The sequence below is a fragment of the Varanus komodoensis genome, unplaced genomic scaffold, assembly GCF_004798865.1.
Source record: "Varanus komodoensis strain SLA01 unplaced genomic scaffold, ASM479886v1 scaffold6_1, whole genome shotgun sequence".
NCBI classification, from domain to species: Eukaryota; Metazoa; Chordata; class Lepidosauria; order Squamata; family Varanidae; genus Varanus; species Varanus komodoensis.
This window is the reverse complement of record NW_025336345.1, coordinates 1,644,104-1,663,217: the sequence shown is the minus strand read 5'-3', so window position 1 is coordinate 1,663,217 and position 19,114 is coordinate 1,644,104. Positions and strand designations below refer to the sequence as shown.

At 40.1% G+C, this 19,114-nt stretch overlaps 1 protein-coding gene across 11 annotated transcripts in view; it reads right to left on the bottom strand.

Annotated features, from left to right (window-relative positions):
• LARP1 (La ribonucleoprotein 1, translational regulator) overlaps positions 1-19,114 on the bottom strand; it is a 137,656-nt gene that overhangs the window by 77,186 nt on the left and 41,356 nt on the right. Inside the window, exon 2 of one of the 11 annotated variants that reach the window (XM_044451038.1) lies at positions 14,481-14,572. The exons of the other annotated variants lie outside the window; for them this stretch is intronic. The gene's annotated coding sequence lies outside the window, so the exon portion shown is untranslated. The remainder of the gene's footprint in view (positions 1-14,480; positions 14,573-19,114) is intronic. 11 annotated transcript variants of the gene reach the window in all.

Genomic DNA, 19,114 nt, shown 5'->3' with positions numbered 1-19,114 from the left:
GTGCAATCTGCCACAATGCAATAGGGTGCTAGTCAGACCTTGGGAAGCAAGGCCGCTTGTGAGAAGAGCTGCAACATTATAACCACTCTTTCTCAAAGACCTGATAGCACATTTCAAACAAACTGTGATGAGACCAGTCTTCTAGTTTTGGATGACATGCTAGCCTGTCATGGATTGGACATCTCAAAGCCATGAATTTTCAGGGCGGCTTGTCACTGAAAACTAAGCCATTCTGCAGGCAAGTGGTCTGTGAACTCAGTCATTACAGGAATGTGTATTTACCTGTGTGAAGAGCAAAGCTTCTGTGGAATATAAACACCACTTAGCTACATGTTTGTTTACAAGCTATTTCACAGACATTCTGGGTTGACTTTTTAGGTTTAACATAAAATTTTCAGTGTACTCCAGTGATTATTCTTGCTTAGTTCAACTTAATTCACTATTTGTTTAAAACCGGAGTCAAAACTTACTTTAGTCAGCATTAATTCTTTTGAATTACATTTTCCTTTGACAATTCTTCTAAGACGTGTTGGGAAAATGCACTACATCTCTCCAGAACATACAAAGAAACTTTTCAGTTCTACCTAGTCCTGGTAATTCAAGAGATGCATTCCTGTGGCCATAGCAAAGAACTTATGCAAGATAATTTAGAACTACCTTGTGGTTACGCTCAGATAGAGGGTGTTTAACCCATTAAAGATGGGGTTGCACTCCCCCTGAAGGAGGTGGTCCATAGCTTGCAGGTGCTCCTTGATCCATCTTTGTCACTTGACACTGGTGACCTCTATGACTTGGAGTGCCTTGTACAAGTTTCAGCTGGTAGACCAACTGTGCCCCTATCTGGACATGGATATATGCTTTGGTAGATCACTACATTAGATTACTCCAATGCACTCTATGGGGGTCCACCCTTGAAAATGGTTCAGCAGCTACAGCTGGCAGAATGCAGCAGCCCAATTTAGAACTGGGACATGCAAATCCAAACACCTAAGACTTGTTTTGGGCTGCTTGCGCTGGCTGCTTCCAATAAAAGGTGCTGGTTTTAACCTGTAAAGCCCTAGGACCGCAATACCTGTCTTAGAACATTTCCCAATTAGAATTTATTTGGAAACTACAAACTGTGGGGCCTTCCTGTGAGTGCTGACTCCAAGGGAAACATAGAAAGTGGTAACAAGGGGGAGGGCTTTCCATGTGGTGGCCCCGTTTATGGAACCTCCACACTGTGGCTCAACTGGCACTAAATTTGTCATCTTTTCAGCACCAGCTTCTATGCCAAGAATTTTAGAGCTTTATCTGGATATCTAAGGTCTCAAAGGGCTTGCCCATCTCAGGGGTCTTTGTTATTGTTTTGTTTTAGCTGTTTAAAACTATTAGTGATTACTGATTTTATATATTTTATTATCTGTTTTATGGACAGTAGTAAACTGCAGAGAGCTTCATTTATGGGGCAGTATAGAAATGAATTCTTATCACTCCTCAGCTGGTTATGTATGGCCAGTAAAAATAGCCTCTAGGCATGCAAAGTCTACCTTTACCCCCAATTAAAAGGGGGTACTTTCACACACACACACAAAATCTATGGGAAAAATAATGCCTCAGTAGCTCTTTTGCTTTCCAAACTGCCTCACACTCTCCCCCTCTGGAAAGCACAGAAGGAAACACATATTTGGATATGATCAAGTATTTTCTGTTGCAACTCTCTCTTGCACAGTCAGCTTGCATGTTTAAGTGGGAATGAAGCTGGAAACCAGGGCTACAATATGTATTTTCAATACTGCTTTTGTAAAGCCTTCTGTAGCAGCTCCTTTAAATAAAGAGTGGGAATAACTATATCATTAAAGGGTCTTGTTTTCATTTTTATATTGCCTAATAGCAAAAGCTCTCTGGGTGTTTAACAAAAGTCAAAATTCAGCAAATGTTTAGAAGACAAACATACACAAAATTAAAGAACAAAACTTAGTCATTTCAATTGCTATTATGCAACACAGAAGCAATACAGAATGGAATATACGAAAGTTTAAAAGTTAGATTGTTAATGGTTGATGGTGCTGAAAGCCACTGAGAGGTCAAGGAGAACCAACAGCAGGGGTCTCAAACTCGCAGCCTGCGGGCCAATTGCCAGGACAGGAGGGGCACGGGCGAGGGGCCCTGCGGCCTTCAAAGCGCCGGCGGCGCCCGGGCTGGCCTCCAGGAGCGACGCGGGATGAGCAGCCCACCACCACCGTTTGATGCGGCCCAGCCTCACCTAGACTCTACTTCCAGCGGCCCCCAGGTAAGTTGAGTTTGAGACCCCTGACCAACAGAGTCACACTCCCCATCCTTCTCCCTGCACAGCGAGGGCGACCAAGGCTTTCCCCATCCCAAACCCAGGCATAAAGCCCAATTGAAACGAATCTAGATAATCTGTATCCTCCAAGAGTGCCTGAAGTTGCCAAGCTATCACCCCCTCCAACACCTTGTCCAAAACTGGAAGATTGGCAATGGGCCTGTAGTTGTCCAGTATTCCTGGATCCAGGTCTGGCCTTTTTAGGAGTGGTCTCACAACTGCCTTCTTCAAGCAGGCAGGGACCACTCCCTCTCTCAAAGAGGCATTAAGATTTTAGGACCACGAGATGTATTGTGCTGGTTTGCTCATAAAATATAAGCCAATGTGGTATAGTGGTTAAGAGTGCAGGACTAGAACTCAAGTAATCTGGGTTCTAGTCCTCACTCAGTCATGGAGTTCATTGAACGACTTTGGGCCAGTCACACATTCTCAGCCCAGCCTTCCTCACAGGATTGTTGTTGTGAGAATAAAATTGAGCAGAAGACAATTATGCAAGACAACCTGAGTTCCTTGGAAGGAAAAAAGGTAGGATATAAATATAATAAATAAATATTAAAATCATTTAAAGCTAAACTCAGTACTTTTCTATTCATTGTCTGAATAAGCTTGTACATTTAATATACCTGAAGTTACCTAAGTTATACAAAATGCATTATACATTTTAGTTCATTATTTTGTGTCTGGCCAAAATGAACATCAACAAGCGGCTGAAATGTCTGTTTCACCCTATGAATCAGTAAAAGAAGAAAGAACAGAGGCCAAAGAATCCACTCAGGATTGTGAGGAATTGGTTGGGTGGAGTCGACAGAAATCAGGTCTGAAGGAAAAGCTATTAGGAGCTTATTTAATGTGGGAGACTCTCCCACCTACTGGGAATGGCAACCAAGCATATCTAATTTAGGAACTTTGACGCAATTTCAACTTATTATTTTAAGAGTGACATTTCATTCCCTTTTCTAAATAATTACCTTTGATAAGCATCTGAATTTTGTTCATTTTGAAAGGTTGCATCCACTGATGGTGTCAGGCATTATGATACCAGAACTAGGCTACTGATTTATTTATTTATTTATTTTAGGTATAGTGGGTTTATTTTAGTAGCAGCAATTACAGGTTTTATAGCTGAACCAGCATTCCCTAAAGTTGGAGTCAAATCAAGAACCATGCATTATGGTAGTGAGTTCTAGAGAACCAAGCCATAAAGGGATCTTTTTTCAAAGCAAAACAAAGCAAAACAGAGAGAGAGAGAGATTGGACAATTCACACATTGTTCTATTGCATGTGGCACAGTGGAAGGATAAGCTACAGTGTTTCTCTCATATGTGGATTACAGAACTAAATTCACTAACTGCCACTGTATTTAAGCAGGGCAAGCCAGAAAACACAGGAAATATACACATTTCACTCACATATGATACACTAATCACACCTTGGGAAACTGAGTATGAGCTGGAACATCCCTAAATTTCTCTCAGTAAAAGATACATTAGATACATTAGATCAATTTCTATAAGGAATGGAAGGGATAACCATACAGAGAAACTTATAATGAAGTTTTTTTCCTCCACAACTTCAACATTTTTGGGAATTTTATATCTCTAGTCTTCTTATACTAATCTTACAAATTTTTAGAAATCAATTTGAGGGATTAAAGGTCAGGTAGCACCACTCTTCAGTGTTTCAGAGACCAATCCTATGTTGCCTGGGTGAGTTCATAGGATTTTTTAGAACCTCCCTCCCCAAAGGCCATAGACACCCCTACTTCCTCAGGGGAAAAAGTCTGAATTCCTATTCCCCATTCACAGCTGCTGCAGTAAGTACTATAATGCCTGTTTCCAAAGGTCAAAAAGGCAACTTCAGGGAGACAGGAGTCAGAGCTAATCTGGCATACAGTATCCTGGCCTCCCCACTGCCCTCAGCCGGAATGGTAAACTTGTCTAGGGCAGAAAAATAGCAACCGTGAGAAAGTCAACGAGGTGAAAATCACTTCTGTTGCTCCTTTTGTTAAACCAGGTATCCACTAGCAGAGTAGGGAATATTTGGAGCACTCATTCAAAGAGGATAGGCCTCATTCATAATTGTAAGAGAAAATATTTCATAACTGAAAGCTGTTCATTTTTTCAGGAAAAAATTTAGGTCTTGGAGGGGAGCAAACATCTCTTTCCCCTCTTTCAAGGCTTTTTTCAGATTTTTTTTTCATGCCCTTCACACCTTTAATAAAGGGGCCCACTGACTTTCTTGGATGGAGCCACATTCCTTCTTTTAAAGGAAGCAGTAGCAAGTTTGGAGCCCTACAAAGCCCATATTTTTGAAGCAGTCATCTCCACTCACCTAGAGATTCAACTGTGTTAGAAGTTCCAGCCTGCCCGATACAAACCATTGTTTCCAGAATATATTGATCTTGCCAAGTATAATGACTTGAGATCTTATGTGGACTTACAAGTATAAGGATGCTAACCCCATAGTCAGACCCACTTTGCACAGGCCTAACTCTGAACAGCCTGCCTATAAAAAGCCTTGTTCTCAAAAGCAGGATGTTCTCAAATCTGCATAGCTCAAGCCCCTGAATTGTAGAATTGTCACCTTTTAGTGCTGTAAGTCTATTCATTTACTTTTCTCTGAAGAGGGTAAACAGTTTCCTAGTTGTGTTTGCAAGTTCTGTATCTCGGACCTCTCACACGACAGCAGGAAAATACAGATAGCTGTGTTAAATGCGCTCTATAGATGCTGAAACATTATCTAAACACATGACTATACATAACATGTAAACAAACTAGAAATGAGCTTTATGGAACTGTGCAATGTCGTTCACATTTGAGATGTGTCTGCCTAGCCTAGGAGCAGACAATTTGTGGGCTGCCAGATGTTTTGGCCTATAGATCAAATCAACTCAAAAAAGCATAGCCAAAGGTAAGAAATTATAGGGTTTATAGTGGAAAACATCTGGCCACAAGTTACCCACACCTCATTTAATAGTTAGGATTCAAACAAAGTGTGAGACAGGATGTTTGTCCTGGGCCCAATTCAGACAAAACAGAACCCATCACCACAGCTTTGCAATTAGAAACAATCCCATGAACTCAGACATGCCCATATTTCTTCTGCTTCCTATGTTGGTTCATATGTGAACTGCTGAAAACTCTGGGAAGGGGAGGAATCTGTTTTTCCTTCATACTGGCTTTATAGGAGACAGAATTAGCACAAATAAGGGGCACTTTTGCCAAAGTTCTGGTGAAACATAAGGCCCAGTTCCTAAAAACCCTGGAAATAGCATATGAAGGACTTCCTTCTGCTATACAAGTCTTCCCAATCCCTTTAAGAATTCCTTGCCACTGGCTATGCTGATGGAAGTTGCATGCCAAAAAACCTGGAGGGTCACAAATTGTCCATCCCTATTCTATCAGCTCACCAAACACTTTTAAAGTGATCAACATTTTAATACATAGCTTTACTGAATGACACCAAAGAACATAACCATGCATTTGTCCTGGCAAACAAAAATAGTTCTGGGTTTGCTATGTCCATGATTTTTCTTTAAAACACCCAATTGCCGAGCAAGAAAATTTATCAAATTTATTTTATTTATAAGGCCAGCATCAAGGTGGGGTTCATGCCATATTAATTAATCCCACTTCATAGCCCAAGTTACACACAAGTAGTGAAGTGGAAGGTGGAAAGGAGAGGAAATTGTGGTCAAAAGTTCTTCATCTGTTCCCTTTCCCTCTGCACCTTCCAAGGTTAGTATAGCTATTTTTATTACTATGTTACACCTCTGGTACTAAGGCAAGTGTACCTCTGACTGCTACTGTAGATTATCTTTGTTCCTGGATCTTCAGATTTCCACTCACAGAAGCTGCCAGTCTGAGAGTCATTTCTGTTAGGTGTAAGTTATTGCTTTAAATGCTCACATACAGCTACATGCAAAGCCACATGCAAAGCACACAACATTTATATGAATTTGGTGTGTGTGTGTGTGTGCGCGCGCGCCTCAACACCAATCAACTTACAGAAAAACAGTATTTCTGAAACAACTTAAGTACAACTGCTTCATCAACACTAGCACATGTAAAGAAAATACAGGCATACCTTGGAGATATTGTGGGTTTGGTGCCAGACTACTGCATAAAACGAATACTGCAATGAAACACCTAAGTCACATGAATTTTTTGTTGTTTCTCCGTGAAGATAAAAGTTATGTTTACAGTATATTATGGTCTACTAAATGTGCGACAGCACTACAACTAAAAAAAAATGTACATACCTTAATCTAAAACTACTTTATTGCTAAACATGCTAACCATCATCTGAGGCTTCAAGCAAGTTGTAATCTTTTTACTGATGGAGGGTCTTCCCTGGATTTTGATTGAGTAGGGTGGTGGTTGCTGAAGGCTGTGGCAATTTCTTAAAATAAGATTACAATTAAGTTTGCCTCATCAAGTGACCCTTCCTTTCATTAAAGATTTCTCTGTAGCATATGATGTTCTTTGATATCATTTTAGCCACAGCAGAACTTCTTTCAAAATTGGAGTCAATCTCTCAAACCCTGCTGCTGCCTTACCAACTAAGATTATACAGTATTTTAAATCAGGTTCCTCCTACCTTGTACTTTCCAGACAAGTTTCGACTGCAACACCCAGAATTCCCAGTCAATGGCACTGCTGGATGGGAATTCTGGAAGTTGCAGGCCAAATGCCTCTGAAGGCCACCACATTGGGGAAAGCTGCCTAAATCCTTTGTCATCATTTCCACAATTTTCACAGCATCTTCACTAGGGAGTAGATTCCATCTCATCAAGCTACAGCAATTCAATAACATCTTCAGGCTCCACTTCTAATTCCAGTTCTCTTGCTATTTCCACCACATCTGAAGTTACTTCCTCCACTGAAGTCCTCAAACGGATGACCCCTCAAAGTCATCCACAGGGTTGGAATCAACTTCTTCCAAATGCCTGTTAATGATAATTTTGACCTCCACCCATGAACCACAAATGTTCTTAATGGCATCTAGAATGGTGAATCCTTGCAGAAGGTTTTCAATTTACTTTGCCCAGATCTATCAGAGGAATCACTACCTATGGCAGCTGTTGTTGTTAGTTGCGAAGTCGTGTCCAACCCATCGCGACCCCATGCACAACTTTCCTCCAGGCCTTCCTGTCCTCCTCCATCCCCCGCTTAAGCTCACACCGACTGCCTCAGTGACTCCATCTAACCTCATTCTCTGCCATCACCTTCTTCTTTTGCTCTCAATCATTTCCAGAATCAGGGTCTTCTCCAGTGAGTCTTTCTGTCTCATTAGGTGGCCAAAGTATTTGAGTTTCATCTTCAGGATCTGGCCTTCTAAAGAGCATTCAGGGTTGATCTCCTCTAGGACTGACCGGTTTGATCGCCTTGCGGTCCAGGGGACTCACAGGAGTCTTCTCCAGCACAATTCAAAGGCCTCAATTCTTCGGCTCACGGCCTTTCTTATGGTCCAACTTTCACAGCCATACATTGCAACTGAGAAAACCATAGCCTTGACTATATGCACTTTTGTTGGCAGGGTGATGTCTCTGCTTTTTAGTATGCTGTCTAGATTTGCCTTAGCTTTCCGCCCACCGAGAAAGCATCTTTTAAATTCTTGGCTGCAGTCACCATCTGCAGTGATCTTGGAGCCCAGAAAAATAAAATCTGCCACTACCTCCATTTCTTCCCCATCTATTTCCCAGGAAGTAAGAGAACTGGATGTCATGATCTTAGTTTTCTTGATGTTGAGTTTCAAGACAACTTTTGCACTCTCCTCCTTCATTCCCATCAAGAGGCTCTTTAGTTCCTCTCCACTTTCTGCCATTAGAGTGATATCGTCTGCATATCTGAGGTTGTTGGTATTTTTCCCAGCAATCTTAATTCCAACTGGTGATTCATCTAGCCCTGCCTTTCTCATGATGTGCTCTGCATATAAGTTAAATAGGCAGGGTGACAGTATGCCAAACTCCTTTCTCAATTTTGAACCAATCAGTGCTTCCGTGTCCAGTTCTCACTGTTGCTTCTTGACCCGCATATAGGTTTCTCAAGAGACAAATAAGATGGTCTGGTACTCCCATCTCTTTAAGAACTTTCCACAGTTTGTTGTGATCCACACCATCAAAGGCTTTAGCATAGTCAATGAAGCAGAAGTAGATGTTTTTCTGGAACTCCCTAGCTTTCTCCATGATCCAGCATATGTTGGCAATTTGATCTCTAGTTCCTCTCCCTCTTCAAAATCCTGCCTGTACTTTTGATAGTTCTCAGTCCACATACTGCTGGAGCCTAGCTTGTAGGATTTTGAGCATAACTTTGCTAGCATGTGAAATGAGTGCAGTGGTGCGGTAGTTTGAACATTCTTTGGCATTGCCCTTCTTTGGAATTGGAATGTAAACTGACCTCTTCCAATCCTGCGGCCACTGTTGAGTTTTCCAAATTTGCTGGCATATTGAGTGCACTTTTACTGCATCGTCTTTTAGGATTTTGAATAGCTCAACTGGAATACTGTCACCTCCAATAGCTTTGTTGTTGCTCAGACTTCCTAAGGCCCATTTGACTTCACATTCCAGGATGTCTGGCTCGAGGTCAGTGACCACTCCATCGTGGTTATCAGGGACATTAAGCTCTTTCTTGTATAATTCTTCTGTGTAATCTTGCCTCCTCTTCTTAATCTCTTCTGCCTCTGTTAGGTCCCTGCCTTTTTGGTCCTTTATCATGCCCATCTTTGCATGAAATGTTCCCTCTATAGCTCCAATTTTCTTGAAGAGATCTCTGGTCCTCCCTATTCTATTGTTTTCTTCTATTTCTTTGCACAGTTCATTTAAGAAGGCATTCTTATCTCTTTGAGCTATTCTCTGGAATTCTGCATTCAATTGGGTGTATCTTTCTCTTTCTCCCTTGCCTTTCGCTTCCCTTCTTTCCTCCAGCTCCACTGGAGAAGGAAATGGCAACCCACTCCAGTATCTTTACCATGAAAAGATACTGTCCATTTGTACCCATGGACAGTACAAATAGCTATGGCAGCTACAGCCTTACGAAATATATTTCTTAAATAATAAGACTTGAAAGTCAAAATTATACCTTGCTCCATGGGCTGCAGAATGGATGTTCTGTTGGCAGGCATAAAAACAACATTAATCTCATTGTACATCTCCATCAGAACTCTTGGTAACCAGGTACATTGTCAATGAGCAGTACTATTTTGAAAGGAATATTTTGCTCTGAGCAGTAAGTCTCAACAGTGGGCTTAAAGTATTCAGTTAACCATGTTGCAAACAGATATGCTGTCATCCAGGCTTTGTCATTCCATTTATAGAGCACAGGCAGAGTAGATTTAGCATAATTCTTAAGGGCCCTAGGATTTTCAGAATGGTAAATTAGCACTGGCTTCAGCTTAAACTCACCAGCTACATTAGCTCATAACAAGAGAGTCAGCCTGTCCTTTGAGGCTTTGAAGTCAAGCATTGACTTCTCCTCTCTAGTTATGAAGGTCTTAGTTGGCATCTTCTTCCAATATAAGGATGTTTCATCTACACTGAAAATCTGTTTCATGTAGCCACCTTCATCAATTAGCTAGATCTCGTGCTGCAGCTTCTACATCAAAACTTGCTGCTTCAGCTTTCACTTCTATGTTATGGAGATGGATTCTTTTTTTAAACCTCATGAACCAAACTGTGCTGACTTCAAACTTTTCTTCTGCAACTTCCTCACCTCATTCAGCCTTCAACAGAAGTGAAGAGAGTTAGGGCGTTGCTCTGCATTATGCTTTGGCTTAAGGGAATGTTGTGGCTGGTTTGATCTTCTATCCAGACCATAAACTAAAATGTTCTCTGTATCAGCAACAAGGCTCTTTTGCTTTCTTATCACTTACATGTCCACTGGAATAGCACTTTCAATTTCCTTCAATAACTGTTCCTTTGCAATCGCAACTTGGCTAACTATTTGGCATGAGAGACCTAGCTTTCAGCCTCTCTCAACTTTCAACATGCCATCCTCATGGCATTTAATAATTTCTAGCTTTTGTTTTAAAGTGATAAATGTGTAATTCTTCCTTTCACGTGAACATTTAGAGGCCACTGTAAGTTTATTATTTGTCCTAATTTCAATATTGTTGTGTCTTAGGCAATAGGGAGGCCCAAGGGGAGAGGAAGGGAGGAAGGGAACAGCCATTTCGTGGAGCAGTGAGAACACAAACATTTATCAATTTAAGTTTGCCATCTTATATGGGTGCTATTTGTAACACTCCAATTACAATAGTAACATCAAAGATCACTGAAGATAATCATAACAAATATAATAATTAAAAAGTTTGAAATATTGTAAGAATTACAAAAATGTGAGTCAGGCACAGAGTGAGCAGACGTGCTTGGAAAAATAGGTCCAATAGACTTGTTCAATATGGGGTTGCCACAGACTTTCAATTTGTAAAGAACACAGTCTCTGCAAAGCACAATAAAGCAAAGTGCAATAAAACAAGTTATGGCTATAGTTAGATATATCTGCTAAACTACATGATAAATCCTTTATAGATTAAACTATGCAAAAGTAGATTCCTATTAATTTACAATGCTGGATCACATTTTAAAAAGAAGAATGCAAGAAATGTCAACTGTGTATTAATTCTTAAAGCCATCTAGCCCTCCTGATTAGGCTTGAACAGCTGTTCAACAGTCTCTTGTTCTGTGATGTTACCATTTCTTCAAAACTATCAGAACAAACTGTTAATCTATGAACAGGTTCAGGTGGCAGCATCCTCTTTATCAACATTTCCCTTATTCTCCTTTCCATACTATCAAAACCTCACCAAATACGCCAAGTTTTCATGTCGAGCCATGAAGCCAGAACCAGCTAGCCTTGCAGGTCCACAAAAAAGTTCTTTACTTTTAAGACTGTAGTTTCTACCTATCACATTAAAAAAAAATCTATTGTTACAACATACTGTACAAACTTGATGGCACAACTAGTACCTGCCACTTGGTAAAACAGCATGAACATGCTTCATTTGTAAACTTCAGTTAGTCCAAACTTGTATTTAAGTACCAGCCTTGGAGCTACAAGCAACCAGAATTCCATGCAGGTGAGTGGAGTGACCCAGGTGATGGAGCATGCTCAGCCTATTCCACACCCAGCACAGAAATCAAGTGGCCTTAAAAAACCCACTTCACAGATGCCTCCCCTAGCCAGCTAATAAATGGTTCGGTTTCTCATTTTTGGGAGTTAATTTACAAGGCTGAGCTAGTCACCATCTAAACACCACCATCCTATCTAGAAAGTCACAAACAAGAAACCATGAACTGCACAAATATCCAGACCAATTTGAGCTGACTTCCTATTCCCTAGTGGAAAACACTAGGCATCCCTCAGTCTCTAAACATGTTTCTATATACATAATTAATTACAGCTGTCAACAGTGCCCAGTTAATTGATTCATTCAACACTGATATTCAGGTCCCAGGTCTATCAGCTACTGTATCTGCTCAGATAAGCAAAACAGCTCATTTAAAATAACCACATTGCTAATAACCACAATATTAACTCACCTTTGCCCTATTGCTTCCCTGTCATAAGAATCTGCAGGTTTGGTAGATCAGAGTCAAGGGGCAGACTGGCCAGCATTCTGTCCCCCCTGAAGCCAATATATGCCCAGGGAAAGCCTAGACATAAAATTACAGCTCCTCCCCACTGTTGAAAAGATGTAAGCCTAAATAAAATAAATGAGCATGAAACCAGTCAACATTTAGCTTTTCCAGGATTAAATAAATTAAATCTAGAATTATACCACTGGCCTAGAAAACCTAGTTATGATTTTTAAATTATTAATATCATTTCAATAACCTATATGTTTGAAGAAAATTGAGGAAACCACAGCACATCAAAAACACTGACTAGCCAACCTTGGACAAAATGTCAAAGCCAGAGGAACAGCAGCTTCTTGAACAGTATCCTCACAGTGCATTCTCTCTAGAAACTCATGTTTTACAAAAAGAAGCTTAAGCTCCCTTAAAAACTAACCAATTTCTTACAGAAACATCAAATCAGAGCAAATCAGAAGGGGCCTCCCAATCTGACCCGTGGCCCCAGCTGGCTCCACTCATGAGATATCTACCACATGTATGTCCAACCTATCTTTAAACACCATCACCAATGGGGCTTCAACCACTCCCCATGGAAGCCCATTCCATGATGTAAGCATAATTATTGAAAGTAGCTAACACAGGATTATGAAAAACTTCTAAAGGTTTACTCCAAATTAGGGGGGTGGGCTTCAAAACAGAAAATGCAATTCAATGTAAGGAAAAACAGTGAAGCACACTGGGGCATCCCCCCAACCACCCAATTTCCCTTATTTGCTGATGAGAGTTGACCTAGCAGTGACTGATCAAGAAAGACATCTTTAAGTTGTGACAGACAGTTTGATGAAAATGTTGATCCTGTATGCTCAAGCTCTGAAAAAGGTGAATTTCATGTTAGACACAGTTAGAAAAGGAATAAATAATAAAAGAGCCACAATCATACTTCCCTTATACAAATATATAGTGTGGCCATATTTGGAATACCATGTCTAGTTCTGGTTACTGCACCTAAAAAAGGATACTGCAGAATTGGGAAAAGTGCAGAAAAGGGCAACTAAAATATGAAGGGGTTGGAACAACTTCCCTAAGAGGAAAGTTACAACATTTAGAACTATTTAGCTTAGAAAAAAGGTGAAGGAGACATGATAGCAATGTACAGAACTATGTGCCATTAGGAAAAAGTAAATAGAGACCTTTTGTCATGATCTGAAGGTGGTGGACCAGAAAGTCATTCCTCTCTCTCTCTCTCTCATAATACTGAAACTCATGATAATCCCATGAAGCTGACTGGAAGTATGCTCTTCACACAGAACAGACTTAAATTATGGAATTTACCTCCACAAAATGTAGTGTTGAACAGCCATTCAGCTTTAAAAGGGATTCCTGGACTAATTCATGGAAGAGACGGGTAATCATGGCTACAAGTTTTGACAGCTATAAGCTCCTTCCAGTATTGCAGGAAGTATGCCTAGGTACACCAACTGCTGGGGAACATCAGCATAAGTATACCCCCTCATTATTAATTTTTGCTTCCCTCTCCTCTTACAGCTATCTTTCAGAACATTGATGATCTTCCTTCAATTTCCTTTTCAAAGCCCTCCTTCAGGAAACCCTCAGTTAAAGCCCTTAAACAAGCATCCTCCACCCCACCAAACGTAACTAGGTCACAGTATATCAACTGCATTTTCTCAAATTAATTGTCCCATCCCCTCCCCTCACTGTCTCAACAAAGGCTATCTCCCTGCTATTGAAATTTATATTACAAGCATATTGTGCGCAATTTTTGCACATGAAACTGTAAAGCACTATCCACACTGATAGTAATGCAGAAATAGTAATAACAATAAAATACATTCAAGAGACAACAAGGTGTATATTGCAAACAATATGGGAGGATTCATATGGCCATCATCAACAAACAAGCCACAGAAGCTTGTTTAAGCCCTAGCACATGCCAGACACAATTTGTATGATCACCTGAGGTCATGTAGCTTGTTTGTCAGTCAATGCATTACCTGAGGGTTGTTTTCCCATCAAACAAGCCATGCTCCTCAAGTTCACACAAGACAATCTGCACAGGGGCAGATAATTGTGTAAATGGTGCTCAGTACACAGCACAATTTAAACATAGCTTATTTAGTTTATGATGATCCTCTGAACCAGATCACTAAGAAGTTGCTTCATGCTGGCTATTAGCCACTAGCCTTTACAGTCAGACTATTAAAATGTAGAATGAGAACAGGTTGTCAAAGTGATCTTTTCTTCACCACAAGAATGACTATCACGGAAAGACAATCTTAGCAAAGGGACAGGATGTATTATAGATATGTTGATGCCAATTTTGCAGCTTCTTAGAGAGGTCTTCTCCAGGTTCACTGTAACTTCCCTTTGATCCAGTTTTAGTCCACAAGGCACTCTATATTGACCTCATTCTTCCTTCAAATGATACAATTTTAATATTTTTGTCCGACTGACTAGAAGCCTTGGCAGAAAGAGAAGCTCAGTCATGAATTCACCGACTGCCATTTAATAAGCCATTTTCTATATTCATCCCCAAACTATAAAATTGAGATACTGACCTACCTTACAAAGGTTCTGCAAGGAGGACTGCAAGAGCACCATGAAGCACTTTATTTAGGAGAAAGACCCATATAAAATCTCTTGACTGAAAATGCCTGAAACAGAAAATTTGGTCTCATGCATGCAGTTAATCAAGATCTCTATTATTAGAAAACTATACACCTATACCTTCCACGGTATTTTAAATGAATATTTATATCATGCCAAAAATCACATGTCATTTCTACCATGCAAATTTCTTTGCTCAAATTTGCTTCCATTAAAACTATGTTTTACAGGATTTTCTGGGAAATAAATTTACTTTCAGATTAATTTAAGAACACAACCCTAAACAATTACTTGAGAATGAAATCTCACTGAAAGGAGAAAGGATATTCATTTCCTGGTGAACACATTCACAACTAAAACCAAGCCAAAGAACATACAGAAATACTTGAATGGGGAGTTGATAAATCCTTTACTACTTGGAACACTTATAGATTCAGGATTAGTCTATAGGACTAGACAAGGCTATATGAATCAGTTCTCACTCAAGCATGACATTTGTCAGCTTTTCTTTAACAAGAGTAAACAGAGCAAAGCTCTACAATTAAACTGAAGGGAATACAGAAGGAAAAATGACATTCACTGTATTTCCATGGAAGGAATTTCACCCAACTTACTTCTGCCAAATATTCAGAAACTCAACTGCCTTTGAGGAATATCTCATAACTGCCAAATTTTAACAGAATTAGTGACTGTCAAAATAAACAGCCACCACAGCAGTTTTCTGAACATTTTATGGAGAGATGAGGGAAGTATTTACAACACAACTGCTTGCTCAAGATGTACTGGTCAGTCCTGCCCCTAACCATCTGCTAGTGCATAACAGCATTGTTCTCCTATCTCTACACATATCTTTTGCTGAACCATCTCATGCCTCTTGTAACCATCCCACTTTTGAAATCGCATGTTCAATCTTTACGTACTGCAAGAAACTAAATGGAGCTCAAGGATTTAAAGATCAGACACGCTAATATACACAACAGTCAGTATTCACTAAAAAAGGCATTACCAAAAAAATGGAAACAGGTTGTCTGGCAGGCAATGGGAAGCCTAACTGTGTTGGCAATAATTGTACACCTTATTTCTCAGCAGGCGTGCAGTGGCTCTTTCCAGGAGGAAAGCAACAAGCCTGGGGGGAGGGGGAGATGGACACAAATTATCTTGGTGGGCCTCATATTGCTCACCTCTGTTTCTGTCATTTCTAAAACCAGTTGGTTACAACCAACATTATGCTAGCAGAAACCTTCCAGTGCTACGGGACTCTCTCACCTCCTCCTCCCTGACGCTTGAGAATCAGTTCCACAAGGTTTCAAAAACGCTCTGTAGCTGAGATGATGACACAGAGTATCTATAAAGTGAATGCCCCACCTGCACTTACATCCACACAACTATTAGATTCAAGCCACTATATACAGAAAATATTTGAAAACCAAGTCCTACCCTCATGTAGACTCTCAAGACTGTAGGATATACCAATCCACACCATGAAACTTAACTGTCTTAGCTGCAACAGCACAGCACAATTTATTTGGCTCACAACCACTTTCTGAAAACAAAAAAGGCACAGGGGGATTATTTTCCTAGAGCATCATTGCATCTTTTCTTGGTGCTGACCAAAAAATAACCCATCCCAGAAAGATTAAAATTTTACTTCTAAGGAGGAAGTTATTTTAATCCCATCCACACTACTGTTACAGAACAACCTACTAGAGAGAATAAAACTATAGCTACAACACTGAAGCCACTAGGCAAAGAAATTCCCATGCTATTGCCAATGTTCTCTTCCTATTGGTGATTTTTTTCAGTGTTGAACAGAAGCAAGCATATTTCAGCTCTTGATTTCCTGCAGCATACTGAGTCATATGTTATTTTAATAATCTTCTCAAACATAAGACAATTAGGATAGAAAAGTCTGAGATAAGTAAAGGTGTGTCATTATGAAAGGGCATTATATTTTACAGGATGCCTGAGAAAAAGCATGACATGACTGAGCAGCTTACCTCCTTAGAAAAATCATGAACAACACAATTTGATTAATATTTGCACTTAAAGATATGAGATACAATCCAATTTAAGTTTTATTATATATTAGATTTATATTCCACCCCACTAGCCAAAAGAGCTCTCTGGGCAGATTAGAGTAGATCCACTGAAGTAGCATGTGTTAGTCGTGACTTATTTAAGTTCCGTTCATTTCAACTGATTTCCTCTAAAAACATCTTGCACTGGTTTTTATCATGTTTTCTAGAGAAAAAATAATTTATAATAGCATAACATAAAATAAACTTATTAAGGAAGTCATGTTCTAAATTTTAAATTAGCAACTAATTAAATTGTGATATTAAATGTCTTCGAGTGGAGCCTTAGTTCTTCTAAGAAATGAGTAAATTAAAACTGAGAGCCATATATTTTGTACACTAATTGTACTAATTTTGTAGTAAATTGCACATAACCATTTTACAAGAATAAGGGTGCTACCATATTTTTAGGGAATCCCAAATGTATTCTCTAGACCAAGGATGAGCTGACTTTAGTCCTCTAGTAAGTACTCCCTGGACTACTCAATTTGGCCTTTACAGCAAGAACAATTTAAGAACTTCTAAAAATTAAAACATAACTAAGCAATCCTATACACTACTGTTTAAAACTATAAATGTTCCACACTCCTGCTACAGTCCTATCAAATCCAGCATTCTTTGCAAGAATTCCAACAATCACAATCCATAAATCAGGGATCCTCAAACTTTTTAAACATGGGGCCAAGTTCACTGTCCCTCAGACTGTTGGGAGACCAGACTATAGTTTGAAAAAAATATGAATTCCTATGCACACTGCACATTAAAAGTGATTAAAATTACAATAAATTAAATTAATTTTAAAATGTTTGCTTTGCTCACTTGGGCTGCAGCAGAAGCCCAAGGGCCATAGCTACAATGTCCATGATCGTGCGGGGGGGTGGGGAGGAGATGAGCGCAATCATGCTGTGCTGGGTAGGAGACAGACACGATCACGCTTGTGCAGGGAAGGCAGGCATGATCGCTGCCATCTCCCTCGAGCATGACCGCGATCACACCTGTCTTCCCTGCACGAGTGCAAGCGTGATCGTGCCCATTTCCTCCCCACCCCCCAGAATGATTGTGCAGGGAAGACGGGCATGATCACGGTTGTGCTAAGTGGGGGGAGACAGCCATCTCCCCCCACCCAGCACAACCGCGATCATGCCCGTCTTCCCTGCATGAGTGCAACCACAATCACAGCCATCTCCCCACTGAGTACGCCTGCTCTGGCTCAGAGCTTTTGGACTCGCTCGGAGATCATTTTTCTCCAAGCAAGTCCAAAAGCTCTGAGGTGGGCCGAATAAATCAGCATGGCAGGCCAGATCTGTTTGAGAACCCATGCTCTAAATGTTCCACTGCTTTAATCCCTACCTTTCCTTTAGTATAACACACTGTCCAAAGGATTCTGTCCTTACAATCAAATAGCCAGAACTTAGGCATTTTTACTCAGATGTTAATCAATGGAAACTATTTCCATAAAGCTGAAACCTTAATCTTACATACCGTCTCAATTCATTCCCTAAGGAGGCCTAAAATTATAGTATTAAATGGACACCAGCTAATTTCTAGAATTTTGGGGGGAAGCCATAATTAAGATATGCATGAACTCATTTTACATTTGTATTACCCTAGAATAAGGGATGGTTTGCATTTCAGTGAAAGAAACACTGAATAAGAGCACTCAAAATGTGTTGCCTGAAATCTGGTATGGTCTAAACAAGTACGATACAGCAACATTAAGAGGGCTGAGTCCACTCAGTGTCTGGATAAGAAATTGTTGTATGCTGTTATGCACTTTACTTTAAGTTCTATTATAAAAGTATGCTGGAAAATTTTAAGAGTTTCTATAACCCTAGTCTGTCCAGCAAGTGAATATCCTAAAGTCGAAGTATCAAATCAGCCAGCATTACCATACAGTCCTGACCTCCACAGCAATGATGGGACACCAATGAACCTACAGAAGTTTTGGCCTACTATTTTCATCAGGCCCAGCCAGTGCAACCAATATGAGGATTGACAGAAGGCCAAAACATCTGGAAAGGTACAAGTTGCTCATCTCTGATGACAATCAAAAGAGAAGGATTTTTTCTCCCTCTTGGACAGTTTTTCTTTTTTTTCAAGTTAAAGAGGTGGTGGTGAGACCACTTCTCAAGAAACCTTCCCTTGACCAGGAAAGGAACTATAGGTCAGTAACAAATATTCCTTTCCTGGGCAAGGTTCTAAAGAAGGTGGCTGCAAATCAACTCCAGGCACTCTTGGATAGATCATATGAATTCATTTCAATTGAGGTTCAAACCTGGTTTTGGTATTTGCTTGGTATGATGTCAGGAGTGAGACAAGGGGAGTGCGACCCTGTTGTACTGGTGGACCACTTGGGAGCTTTCAATACTATCAACCATAGTATCTGGCTAAAATGGGAGTGTGAAGCACTGTATTGCAGCAGTTCTGCTCCTACATGAAGGACCATCGAAGGTGGTACTAGGGCAATACTATTCTGTCCTATGGATTGTCCAGCATGAAATTCCTCAGGTCTCT